This window comes from Rhinolophus sinicus, chromosome 1, assembly GCF_057876585.1.
Source record: "Rhinolophus sinicus isolate RSI-liver-muscle chromosome 1, RSI-T2T, whole genome shotgun sequence".
NCBI lineage: Eukaryota > Metazoa > Chordata > Mammalia > Chiroptera > Rhinolophidae > Rhinolophus > Rhinolophus sinicus.
The window spans coordinates 92,370,332-92,384,835 of NC_142501.1; the positions used below are offsets into that span (position 1 = coordinate 92,370,332).

The 14,504-nt window shown below is 43.5% G+C and overlaps 1 protein-coding gene across 44 annotated transcripts in view; it reads left to right on the top strand.

Annotated features, from left to right (window-relative positions):
- CACNA1C (calcium voltage-gated channel subunit alpha1 C) overlaps positions 1-14,504 on the top strand; it is a 721,586-nt gene that overhangs the window by 31,938 nt on the left and 675,144 nt on the right. The gene's annotated exons all lie outside the window — the stretch shown is intronic.

The following is a 14,504-nucleotide window of genomic DNA, read 5'->3' on the forward strand; positions in this document are numbered from 1 at the left end:
ATTGTCGCCAGTGGTAATTTTTGAGTCTTCAAGTAAGAATTAGAAGTTTAGAAAACGTATATCCACTGCCGTGAGCTTGACAGCTTCTCAATACTTAAAGTCTTTTCTGATGAGGGCAATGGGCATTTGGAAAGTTTGTTATGAGGGATTTGCTCTTTACACCTTGGGAGAAAGGTGAATATTTATCACTCTGGTATATGCATAACTGTAGGTATACTTTTGTTAAAATCTTTCAATAAACCTTTAACATTTCTTTTGTACAGGAGTTTATCCCTGAGTCTTGGGGCCTATGGGCAAAGTCTACCTTCTGATCACTTCAGGGAGCATGGGTACACCCTAGTTGTCTCCCTAGTACTTGTTCAATGCTTTGTGCTGAATGGAGATATAGTAAATGCTTATTCTATTGAACTGAACCACAAGTTAGTTGAATTTACTCATTAAATTTCAACTTTTTTTTTTTTTTTTTTTTTTTAAGCTCATGATTTATAGAATACTGAAATCCAAGTTGGGATAAAAGAGCATACAATAGCAAGTCTTGCTCTTTCTGAGTTCACATTCTAAGAACAACAGGAAAAAAATGGAAAGCTTTTTTTTTTTTTAAGCTTTCCATATTGTAAAGGAAAAAAGAAAGAAAACACCTTGAAGATTAGAAATCACACTCAGAAAAAAATACATAGCTTTGTTCTCTTTTCAAAATTTGTCTTTACCCAAATTCTTTAAGTTCGAAACTTCTAGAATGAAGACAGACTCCTACCTATTTTCTACTTGAATGATCTGTGTAAAATCAGGTTGTCATCACTTATTCAAATATACTAAATTGCAGGCCCTATATGAGTAAAAGACCATGTAAATATGCAAATTCTTCTTTAATCCTTATAACTTCAGCTTCTATTGACTTCCACAGTGCAGGCATGCTTCCACTGTGTTTTCAGAAGCCACCTCATGCATGGTACCTTGAACAAATGTTGGTAACTTTGGGGTTTCATGTATATTTTATAATGGTCATTATGAGAGAAAATCTGTGCTAACACTTGGTATTATAAAGTTGTATACCAAAATTTAAAACAAGTTTGTAGTATGATGGAAAAGAAAATAATGTCTGGGTCTGGGACTTTTATGCCACTGTAAAGACTAAGGTAAAATTCACCATCTAAGCAATGTAAGAACACAGGATGTTTAAATTGTTTGCAAATAGAAATAGAACTGAAAAATGTTTGGTTTTGTAGCCATATATGAATGTTTGTACACAAATTTAAATTGACTTTTTATGGCATAATCATCTAAAAATATAAACACATAGTGTGCTTTTTCACTACTCTTTTCCTTACTCTATAAATCACCTCTAAGTTTTTGCATTTGTCTTGGAGTAGAAATGTGTTGGAATGGAGGGAAAGAAGAGCTTCCAGGATACCCCTAGGAGTCTGTGATTCTAAAATGACTTGTGTTGCCTGTATGAATTGCCCTTTTTGCTAGGAATTTTACACTAAGGGATGACAGAAGTGAAGAATTAATGCCCTCTTTCTCCCAATGGAGGGAAAGACATCGCAGCTGTGTGTTATCAGTTGTTTTCAATGCAGAGTTCATTTCTTTTTTAAGCAGCAGAGCACAGTGAAAAGGGCAGACCCTGAAAAGGGAAATGAGTTTAACCTCTTTTTATCTATGTGACCTTCAGCCGGTGACCTGACCTATAACTTGGGGATCATAACATCTGCCCTAACAATTTTACAGGGTAAATGAGATCAAGTGAGAAAATACACCTGAAAAAAATTGCAATCTGTTAAATGTCTGCAAATGAAAAAAAGCTGTTCCTATTATTATAATAATCATCATCATCATTTCTAACAGAAGCCCAGAAAGGACCCTTCATGTGCTATCGGCTAGCCAAAGCTCAAATCCTCTTAACAAAGTTCTGCATAAGTGACAAAGAACACATTAATTCCCAAGGTAGTTCATTCCCAGTATTTTTATAAGCTAGAGGATGTGAGCTAACATATACTTATCAGAAAACAGGGAGAAATAATATAGGAGATATAGCTCTGTGTTCCACAAGGTTGCAAAGGGGTTAAGATTTGAAACAAGAATCAGAGAGACTTGGAGCAGAATGAGAAGGGGCAGACGTGGGGAAGGAAGAGGCCTGCTGGGTGAGCCTTTGCTAGTGAGTAGACTGTAAAAAGGGCCAGAACTTTTCAGTTAGGCCCAGCAGCTGTCTGGATTCAGTCTCAGCTAGTTTGACCTGGAGAGGGCCTGGGGTAATTGCCACTCTTTGGAGTGGGGACACCATCCATGCACATTCTCTTTTGATCTCCCTTTACCTCTCTCTACTGGTCCCATAAAATCGATTTATTTTACTGGCATTGTCAAGAGTCAGGGGAACGCCTGGTGGGCCTAGAGGATCTCTGTCCTAACTTCTTTTTAGTTGCTTCCCAATGCCCAGAACACACTGAGACATGAGGAAGGACCTTTAATTTCACATCAAGAGATAATAAACTTAGTATGCAAATGATTGACTGTGGTAACTAATTTCAGCACCTGGTTAGCAAGATGAGGAAAGGTGAGTTGAGACAGCAGAAGACAAATCCTGTTTGCGAGTGTACTGTGGAAGGGACAATGGAAGTTGTGTAGACAGTATCAGCCATATCTCTAAAAACAAGTGGCTCTGTGTCACGTAATTGAGAAAGTTGTTATTTAATATGGCTGATTTCATATAAAGGAGTTTTGTCCTGGGGCAGAACAGGGGTGTGGGGCGGCTTGTTAGTAGATTGTCCCTTAGAACAGGGCATCTGAATTGCCTCTTACATTAACTAGGTGTGTACAGAGCTGGCTGGTTCATCGAAGGAGCACTGAGGTCACATAGGGATGGCCTTAGGATTATTTAACATGAGCAGAGAGTACGCGGTTGTAGGCAAGTCACTTCACTTCTCTGTGGGATAAAGGGATTGAATTAGAAGGGTGCTGCCAATTCCAAATTTTGTAGTTCTCTATTGAACCACCTCTGTTTACATCAAATGCAACTCTCTTTACAAGCCCGTAGATAAGCCCAGAAACAGTAATGAACAATCTTAATGTGTATTGAAATTAGGTCAGAGTAGCAGCCCGTTAGGACTTTTAATATTATAACAAAACTGAGGGCTGAACACTTTAAGAGAAAGCCTTCCTTCCTTCCTTCCTTCCTTCCTTCCTTCCTTCCTTCCTTCCTTCCTTCCTTCCTTCCTTCCATTCTCTCATTCTCAAAGGAAAGCAGTTGTTTTAGGAGGACGAATGTTCTGGATATCTTCCTGCAAGGGGTAATGAGCTCTCTGCAGATTTTTAATCCAGGTGAAATGTTATTTCAAACCCTCTAGGATGATTTACATGGCAATCCACAAAAAGCAGTCTGGAAAAAGTGTCAGGGACTCGTGGGTGGAATGCATTTGAAAAATTTTCTAATTACTTATTGTCGTTACAACTTACCATGTCAGCTCTTAACTTTGTGATTGATTTTTTTCTCTTTTTAAACTGATATATGAAGCCCCAGAGGAAAATAGACTGCAAAATATTGTGCTGACCTAAACTTAAGTCCAAGGGAAAACATTTTGGAAAAACACTTGGCTTGGTCAGCAGCTAGGACACTACACACTAGGACACTCAGGCTAGAGGCCTGAGGGGAGGTGTAGAATCAGCCTCCATAATGCTGAGACATGAGAACATTTCCCAGCCTAGTCCCTCAAGCCTATCATAAACAGGCTCTGTTGGGGTGACAAACTACAGACCACCGGCCAAATCTGGCCCTCTGCCTGAGTTGTAAATAAAGTTTTATTGGAGCACAGCCACGTTCATTGTGTTGCTATGGCTGCTTTCACCCTACAACAGCAGAGTTCAGTAGCTACAACAAAAACAAGATGACCTGTAAAGCCTAAAATGTCTACTATCTGGTCCTTTACAGAAAAAGTTTGCTGACCTTGTAGGGACAGAGTCCCAAAGAGCAGTTACCAGGCTCTTGACCTCACATGGAAAGGTGCCAGCTTGGGTAGTAGATGGCCATCAGCTGTGATCAGATGGCCATCAGCTGTAACTGGTTAGCCATTAGCCACTAATATAGCTGCCGTGGCTTCACTGGCAAGGTTGTTGGTTGGTTGGCAGAAAAGCGGATGGCGGATTGCGGATCGTGTGGCTCCTGCTTCCTGTATCTCCAACCCAGCCGCCAGCGAGAATATAGTGGTATGAACCCCCATCCGTGGCTCTGTTGGTGTTCCTTTTTGGCCTCACCATACTCTGTGTCCACCTGCTGAGAGCGGGAGCGGGACCAGAGACCCTGCATGACAGACCCCCAGTCTATTATTCAAACAAGTCAATAAATATGCTAGGGACCTTCCTTATGCTCTGTAGGCACCCCGTTTGTGCATAGTGTAAGCACACAATAGATTGAAAAGGGTGAGCTTACTTTATAGCTTTAGGTAATGTAAAATCTTGTTGAGGAGACAAAGTTAGCATGCATGAAAAAAAAAAGACGAACAATAAAAGATAATATATAATCAAGGGTTAAATTGTGATGTATAGACAAGTACCAGAATTTGGAGGAAGGGAAGAAAGATCAGAGTCCTCTAGTAGTTGGAGAAGGCAATATTTAATATAATAAAGTTCCAAGACACAATAAGAACATGGAAGCCCCCTTGAGATCCACTGTAATTGGATCTGAACTGTATTTCTACTCTAGTGTCATTTAAGTTCCTGATATTTTTTCGCCTCATACTTAGGGAATACCTTAATGACCAGAAATCTTTCTGAGTAACTTTAGCTGACTGATTTTTCTGGGATTTGGGATTCCTTCAGTCTCCCTAAACTACAGAGAATTGATTCTAGTCAGAGTGGCACAATGTCTTTGTTTTTTGGAGACAATGTAGTATAATGATTAAGAGCATGAGTTGTTTTTTCTTTTTAATTGAGGAATATTGGGGAACAGTGTGTTTTTCCAGGACCCATCAGCTCCATGTCAAGTTGTTGTTTTCAATCTACTTGTGGGGGGCACAGCTCAACTCCAAGTCAAGTCATTGTTTTTTCCATCTAGTTGTGGAGGGCGCAGCTCACTGGCCCATGTGGGAATCAAACCGGCAACCTTGGTGTTATGAGCCCTGTGCTCTAACCACTGAGCCAACTGGCTTCCCAAGCATGAGCTTTTGAGTCAAAGAGACCCAGGTCTAAACCTTGGCCTCACCTCCTCCTGGCTATGTCCCCTTGGAGGGTTCTGTAAAACGCTGGGCCTTAGTTTCTTCATCTAAAAAATTAGTGACAATAATACTGCCGACCTCTTCGGGTTGTTGTGAGAATCAAACAATATAATGCATGTGAAGTGCTTAGAATGTAAAGTGCCTGGTACAAAGCTAGGGCTCTAGGAATGTTTAGTCATTGACCATTGCTCTCATAGCAGCAAGGTTTGTATCCTGGACAAGAGAGTTACACTTATTTCCAGAACAAAAATTAGTCCTTTATCATTTATAAAGACACTTACGTACTAATGCAAGTACAAAATTACTGCTCCCCGTTTTTTAGTTTACCAATGGTTGTGATTCTTAATTTTTTACATTGTCACCATTGCCAGGCCCCTAATTTATTTCTGTGATATCCTTGGGCACCTTGGGACAGGGAGCACTATATAAAAATGCACATACAGACCTACAGAGATCGGATGTGCTCAGAAATCTTGGGTGCTCTCAGGGTCTGCAGTGACTGTCTCCAGTGCTCAGGCAAGTTGGCAGTGGGACTAGCCCTGTGCATTGCAAGGCACCATCCCTGGTTTTCCCCCCATTTCTGTGATTATAAAAGGAATCATGTAGAAACCAGACCAATTTTCCTTATCTGTAATAAGGGGATAATAACATTTATTTTTGTGACTGTTGTGAGTATTGCTGAAAGAAGTCTTTAAAACACTTTAAGTGTTTTGATGTAATCATAAGATATGAGGCTTTAAAATCAGAGTCTGAGTGTCCAAAGGAGGCTCTGCTTCCTCTGTGGACGAATAAGATGATAGCGTTGCTTCTTGTTTTCCTTGAGGTAATGTGAAGATTAAAGGGCAGGGTGTTTTCTGCATTTCCTGCTGGTAATAAATGGCCTTCTCCAGGGCTTTGACCTTCACTGCTGTTAGGGAGACTCTAGGAGCAGCGGCCATGACTCTAGCCAGCCTGGTTCACGTGGTTGTCACGGCCTCTGATGGACTTTGGTATTCATACATTTTTAAAGAACTGCAAACACTGAAGCCATAGTTTGGTTTTGTTATTAAGAATTATTGAGCATAAGAATTAAGAATTATGCGGGCTTTATAAGAAAACAAGAAACTGTCAGAAAAGCAAACATCTTTATTTAACCCACATAAGCCATATGTAGTCTATTTAAACTGGGAGAGTCTTGTCATAAGCAGATTAGCTCCTGTCTCATCACTTGCCCTGGAAGGGGGTAGCCAGTGTTGCTGTATTCATTTGTCAGATAACCTTCACATTTAATCATTTGTTCACTCAATGAATATCAAGCTCTTATGAAGGGACAGGCATTGGACTAGGAGCTGAGGACACTGCATTGAACAAGATAGGCGTGCCACACCCTCCTGCAGTTTGGAGTCTAACTGGAAAAATGGACACCTATATAGGGTCGGTGCTATGTGAAAAGCTTGGGATACTATAGAGCACATGGCAGAGGCACAGAGAGGTTTCAGTTTCTGTAAATGAATTGCCAAATTCAACAAAACAAAGACATTGTATATCCTGTCTTTGTGCCCAGACCCAGGTGGAATGGCCTCAAGAATTAGAGGCTGGGCCCTGGTCATTCTTAGACCATAAGATTTCTCTTGGGTGGTTTGAGCTTTTGGCCTTACAGAGGAGCTAGATCCGTGTCTGAATAGTTCCATAGGCATCATCCTGGAGCCACCTTGATCCACATTGTCTTCGGAGCACAGCAGACTAAGAGAGACCCTCCCAAGGGCAATCCCCTCCTCCCTGGGGACTACTAGGTCTTGGCCCAGGTATTCACCTATGTGAATAGTACATACTTGAACCACCAGTAGTTTCCATTCGCTCAGCCCTCACTTATGCTTCTCTTTGGGGTTTCCCTTCCCAAGAGGACAGGCTGGATTTTCTATAGCTCTATACCTCACTCTGAGGCAGGTGGAGAAGACCGTGGAAGTCTATGAAAGGGCTATTTGACCAGTTAGTGGAATCGCCTGTGCTCTTTGTCCGTTTCCCCAGGGCTGAAAGAGCATCCTCAGTAGGACCAACAGGTACTCATTGGGCTATGTTTATTCCTCCTTATTCTTCCTAAGGAGCTCGGCAGCTTTTATTTCCTTCACTGCAGCCCACAGAGTGTGTTACAATGTCAGCTTCAATTTCTCTTTAGTGGGGGCTGAAAGACCCAGGAGGAGGCTGACTGGGAGTCCATGTATGGAGATGCCAGGAGCCTCCTCTTCACCTGGGTATGATGTTGGGGGTGGAAGAGGGGCAGGGATACATCCAAAGGATTCAAACTTGAATGATCACTACGATAAGTGGTTTCAGCCACCTTTGTATGGAAGAAACCGAAGCCAGAAAGCTGGCTTTTGCGCAGGCAGACAGAGGCAGCTTAGGGCAGACAGAGCAGAGAGCAGAAGCTCTCAACCTTGGTCACACATTCAAACTGCTGGAAGGCATTGAAAACCAAGTACCAACAACCAGGGCTCACCCAGGTTAGTTAATCAAACTCTGAGGTTGGGCCCTTGTAAATCTCCTCAAAGTGAGTCTAAAGGCCATCAGAGGCAGTGACAACCACGTGAACCAGCTGTTTAGAGCAGCCAGGATGAAGAACTGGACAGCCTGGGTGGCAGCCTCTGTGCCGAGGACAAGCTGCCTGGGTTCAAATCTGGCTCCGCTAGTGTGGGAACTTGGGCAATTTATCTAGCCTGTGTAAACCTCAGTCTCCTTCTCTATGAAATGAAGTTACTAATGATACCTACTTTGTAGGAGTGTTGTTGGGAATTAAATGAGGAAATACAAGTAAAGCACCTGAAACATATTAAGCACTCATAAAGACAAATTACTGAAATTGTTTTTGGTAATGGCAGAACAGGACTAGACTTCGGGTCCCCTGATTTCCAAGCCATGCTGTGGGGACAGAGTCCCAGAGAGCAGTTTCCAGACTCTTGGCCTCATGTGGAAAGGTGCTGGCTCGGGTAGTAGATGGCCATCAGCTGTGACTAGTTGACCATCAGCTGTAACCAGTTAGCCAATTAGCCACTGATATAATTGCCATGGCTATGCTGGTTGGTTGGTTGATAGGCAGAGAACCAGATGGCGGATTGCGGGTCGTGTGGATCCTATTTCCTGTGTGTCTTGCCCAGCTGCCAGTGAGACTGGGGTGCAGGAAGACCCCCCAGATTGGGGTACTGGCAGATGTTTGCTTTTGTGTCTCCAACCCAGCCACCAGCGAGAATATAGTGGTATGACTCCCCTATCTATGGCTCCATGGGTGTTCCTTTTTGGCCTCACCATGTCCTGTGTTCTTATGTGGGGAGCGGGACCAGAGACCCTGCCTGACACATGCTCTTTCTACCACGATCATTTTCAAGGCCTATCGTGATTAGTTCAGTGGAATATGGGGTGCTCCATCCTTTAAAATGATTCCCTTTGTCATGCAGGGTGTCATGTGGGGTCTCTGGTCCCACTCCCCACATAAGAACGCAGGATATGGCTAGGCCAAAAAGGAACACCCACGGAGCCATAGGTAGGGGAGTCATACCATTATTTTCTCGCTGGTGGCCGGGCAAGGCACACGCAGTAGGAGCCACACAATCTGCAGTCCGCCATTCACTTCTTCTGCCTGCCAACCAACCAACCAATCAACGCAGCCCTGGCAGTTATATCAGTAGCCAATTGGCCAACCGGTTACAGCCGATGGCCAACCAATCACAGTTGATGGTCATTCACTACCTGAGCCAGCACTTTTCCATGTGAGGCCAAGAGTCGGGAAACTGCTCTCTGGGACTCTGTCCCCACACCCTTTATGAAAAAGACATGAATGGCCTCGTTTCTTAGGTGAGGGAGATTCTTCCTTATTTTTAAGGCATCTTAAGCTTGACTGTAGTCCAGGCTCCTGCTTGTTATACTTCATTTATTTACTTGTTCATTCACTTGTTATTCTATTTGTCAAACAATTGCTGGATGCTGCTTAGGTGCCAAGTACCACCTAAATATTATCAATGTAGCAAAAAAATTAAAGACAGACCCTGCCTTCCAGGAGCTTAAAGTTTAATAGTTGAGATACACTAAAACAAATTATTGTACCATGTGTTTATTATAACAACAGGTTTGGAAAAAACATTCTAAGAACTGTTTCTAGTCCTCCAGGCAATCTGGGTGGCCAAAATACTATTGTAGTTTTGGTATTACCATACCTAAGCTGCCAGTTACTGGCTTCACCTGCTTAAGACACTCTGATTTGATTGATATGGGGTGTGACCGGGGCACTGGGTTTTTGGAAGCTCACAGATGATTTTAAAGTACATCAACGTCTGGGAACCACTGATTTAGAAGGGCCTGCTCATTAAGGACAGAACTCTCGAAAGACAAACTGGAGCTAGATGCTAGGAGACTTACCAGGATCTGGCTTAGACTTTGGGAATTGGGAGTTTATTCTCTGGGTAATGGGGCCAAGTTGGAGGTTTTTAAAGAGAGAAGTGATATCTAAGTTTCAGAATGATGGTTCTGGCTGCGATGTAGAAAACAGGTTGTGCTGGCGACAGTGTAATCTGTAAGGGGGAAGACATGACACAAAGGGCCTAAATGAGACTAGGACAGCAGGACTCTAATGCTGGTATTGGCAGAAACCTGGGCACACAGGCGCAAATGTAAGGAGTAGAGAAACTACAGCGTTTTGCTTCTGCTGGTTTTCAGCTTTGAAGTTTCATTGTTGCCTTCTTGGTAACATCTAAAGAATTCAGTTGATATTTATTAGGTTGGCCTTTGAGGGCAGCTCCTTCAAGAACTAGCACGGATTTAGGGAGTTCAGAATGATATAGAGGAAAGTAACCACCCTTAAGAAAAAAGGACACAGATTTGTAATTACCCAGATCATTTGGGCAAAGTAAATCATTAAGCTCCCAAATACAGTGATACCTCGGTTTTCTTTTCTTTTTTTTAAAATTAAAGTTATTGGGGTGACAATTGTTAGTAAAGTTACATAGATTTCAGGTGTACAATTCTGTATTACATCATCTATAAATCCCATTGTGTGTTCACCACCCAGAGTCAGTTCTCCTTCCATCACCATATATTTGATCCCCTTTACCCTCATCTCCCACCCCCTACCCCCCTTACCCTCTGGTAACCACTAAACTATTGTCTGTGTCTCTGAGTTTTTGTTTCTCATTTGTTTGTCTTGTTCTTTTGTTGTTTTTGGTTTATATACCACGTATCAGTGAAATCATATGGTTCTCTGCTTTTTCTGTCTGGCTTATTTTGCTTAGCATTATAATCTCAAGATACATCCATGTTGTCACAAATAGTCCTATTTCATCTTTTCTTACCACCGAATAGTATTCCATTGTGTGTATATACCACAACTTCTTTATCCATTCATCTATCGAATGACATTTTGGTTGTTTCCACGTCTTGGCCACTGTAAATAAAGCTGCCATGAACATTGGAGCACACTTGTCTTTATGGATAAATGTTTTCAGATTTTTTTGGTAGATACCCAGGAGAGGCACTGCTGGATCATATGGTAATTGTCGTGTAAGAGACCCTGCTCGCTGCGCCATTTGTCGTGCAGGGAAGCCTGCAGGGTCTCTGCTCCCACTCCCCACAAGAGAACGCAGGACATGGTGAGGCCAAAAAGGAACACCCACGGAGACATAGATAGGGGAGTCATACCACTGTATTCTCGCTGGCGGCATCCGCCTCTCTGCAATCCACTCTTGCCAGCCAGCCACCATCTCCTTGCTAGCCCCTATTTTTTTTTTGCTAGCGTAGCCACAGCAGTTATATTAGTGGCCAATGGCTCACTGGTTACAGCTGATGGCTAAGTAGCCACAGCTGATGGCCATCCAATCACAGTTGATGGCCATTTACTATCTGAGCCAGCACCTGTCTATGTGAGGCCGAGAGCCTAGAAACTGCTTTCTGGGACTCTGTCCCCACACTCCACCCCTACAGGCTCTCGCCTCACAATCTATGCGACAAGTGTCTTCCGCAAGGAGCCTGGAGGTGAATGTAATATCCTGGACACAGCCAGGCTCTCTGGGCACAGCCAGGGTTTCTTAGGGCACCACCAGTACTTCTGGGCATAGCCAGACTTCCTGGGCTTCTTAGGGTACCACCTGTCTTCCTGGACACAGCCAGGGTTCTCAGGGCACTGCCACTCTCTCTGGACACAGCCAGACTTCCTGGACTCAGCCAGGGCTCTCAGGGCACTGCCACTCTCTCTGGACACAGCCAGACTTCCTGGACACAGCCAGGCCTCTCAGGGCACTGCCACTCTCTCTGGGCCTCTCAGGGTACTGTGCTGGAACAACAGCAGCTCACTGTCAAGGTGCTTACATGTTCTCAATGGTGGCCGGTCAAGACACAAAAGCAAACATCCGCCAGTTCCACTACATGGTGGTACGTTCCCAAGGGGTCAAGGGGTCCATCAAATCGGGGATGGAAGGCAATTCCCCATAGTCCATAGTCATTCACCAGGGCTGTCCTGACAACCTTGGACAGGGTGAGGGACAACCTTGACCTCACCCTCATCTCCCATGGAGGACTCAGCAAGCCTTTCCTCCTGGGACAAGTCCCTCATCCGGGCTGCCTGAGCAGGAACTTCCTGGCCCTCAGGGCCGCAACGACCTTTGCTTTCTCTGGCCTGTGCCGGTTGGGGAACTGTCCACGTCTTTCCACCTCTCCACGGGGGTCCAGCTCTCTGGCAGCTGCATAGCTTTTCCTGTGCTGGTGGGAGAACCGTCCACGTCCTCCCACCCCTCCACGGGGGTCCAGCTCTCCGGCAGCTGCTCCTCCTGGTCTTCCTGAGACTGAGTGTTCATACACACAAACTGCTCCACCGTCCTTTGGAGAGCTTTGGCCGGCATCATATCCTGCCGACTACGCCATGTGTCGTGCAGGAGACCCTGCTTGCTGCGCCATTTGTCGTGCAGGGAGGCCTGCGGGGTCTCTGCTCCCGCTCCCCACAAGAGAACGCAGGACATGGTGAGGCCAAAAAGGAACACCCACGGAGCCATAGGTAGGGGAGTCATACCACTATATTCTCACTGGCGGCATCTGCCTCTCTGCAATCCGCTCTTGCCAGCCAGCCACCATCTCCTTGCTAGCGCCCATTCTTCTCTCTTCTTTCTGCTAGCGTAGCCACAGCAGTTATATTAGTGGCCAATGGCTCACTGGTTACAGCTGACGGCTAAGTAGCCACAGCTGATGGCCATCCAATCACAGTTGATGGCTATTTACTACCTGAGCCAGCACCTGTTTATGTGAGGCCGAGAGCCTGGAAACTGCTTTCTGGGACTCTGTCCCCACAGTAATTCTATCCGTAATTTTTCGAGGAACCTCCACACTGCCTTCCATAGCGGGTACATCAGTTTTTTAATGTAATTCATTCCGGAAGACCGTTCGAGTTCGGAAACATTCAAAAATCGAGGCACAGTTTCCCAATAGAAAGTAATGCAACATGGATTAATCCATTCCAGACCTTTAAAATCAACCCCTAAAACTACAAAATTTAGCATGAGTTTTATTGTCTAATGATACCATAGATCCATAAAATTTACAGCATTTGTAAACCGAAATGTTTGTCAACAGAGACATTTGAAGACTGGGGTACAACTTAGATTTTTCAGGGAGAGAGGAGAAAAATGGTGGTCTGGCTACTTATGCTGGTCCAATTACCTGGATAATTGCCAAATATCTACTTAACATCCTGATGTGATGATGGGGTTTATTTGTGGGTTTTTTTTTCAGGGGGTGGGGACTTATTTAATGCTTCTACTCATCAAAACATATTTTTACCATTACTGGGTCTGTGGAGCTAATGTGACTCTGGTAGTGAGCGGTTTTCATCTCCCTTGTGTTCCATCACATTCCATTGTCAGTCAGTCCGAACGCCAGGCTCATCTTCAATACGGGGGTAGAAGGAGGCAGGAGGCTCAGGCCCTCGCTGGAGGGCAGGGCAAGACAAATTAGAAAAACCACTGGTTGCCTTCTAAACTGACATGACACAGTACTGATGTCTTGACCAAAGTGAGGTTCTGAATATTTTTTGCAACCCTTAAAATATAAAAAACATTCTTACCTCAGGATCATACAGAAACGAGCCACTGGCCAGAGTTTGCAGACCCTCGGTCTAAACAATTAACACAACACAACAAGGGCTTGTGTTTCGGTTTGCTGATTTCTCTGCTGTCAATATGCTCACTGTGATTGATTTCAAATAACAATATGAACTCTTTCATGTTGGGAAGGTGGACTTGGGGAGAGATGCACAGTAGCATACAGTGTACTGGGTAGTATTTCCACCTCACAGATGCAATAGACCTAAATAACGAGTACACAGATAATGGTAAAATGCAGTAAACTAGCTAGGAAGTGATGAATTTTTGAGTATTTCTTCCCTTTGTTTTTAATGAAATTTATTTAATTGAAAGTTTTCATAATTTAATTTTAATACTGGCTTATGTTTAACAATTGGCTCACATAATTTCTGAAAATTTAACAATCTTCTCTCACCAGCTGGTACCAGTTGGCTCCACAACACTGCTTCTAGGAGAAAGGATATTAGATTGTGGAGGTGCAGTTGGGGTAAAAGTGAAGGAGTGAGGACAGAGGAAGCTCGTGGCTGTGGACAAACATTTGATCCATCAGTTGAGATGCATGCCAGCATGGGCATTGCACAAGACAGGATCTGACATTACAGAGCTAATTTGGTCCCTCTAGCTTAAGACGCTCAACTAATTTGGGAAGAAAACTCAGTTTAGTTTGACCAAAAGCTGGCATGGACAGAGAATGTGACATAATATATGGTAAATCTGATTTTAAAAATGCAGTACTCAAATTTACATGTGAGTAAAACAATCATAGTAAAACAAAAGATAGAGCTTTTCCCTTACCATAATGTTGGGTTTTCTTTCCTAGTCTAGCTCTCCGACAAACATGCAAATAAACTGAAACCAACTAAAGCAGTGGTCCCAAGCCCTTAATTAAAAAAAAAAAATAAAATATTTAACTCTCCCTTAAACATTGCCTAAGGAAGGAGTAAAATTTATCACTTTCCACTGACAGATGGGATTTCTGAGGATGCTTTTGAAAGAGAAAAAAGTAGAAGCCAAACTGGTATCACCCTGAGTCCGAGTCACTGCTTCACCTCTAAAATATGTGCCCTCCAATGGTGCTTGGTAAAAAGGAAGAAGGGGAGAAGCAGAGGTGGAGTTGCTTGAGGACGGGGAATGGAATCAGGATGGCCTGTAATATAACAGGTTATTTTGTGAAGGGTTACTGTTAACTGCAGCACTCATTTGATTTACT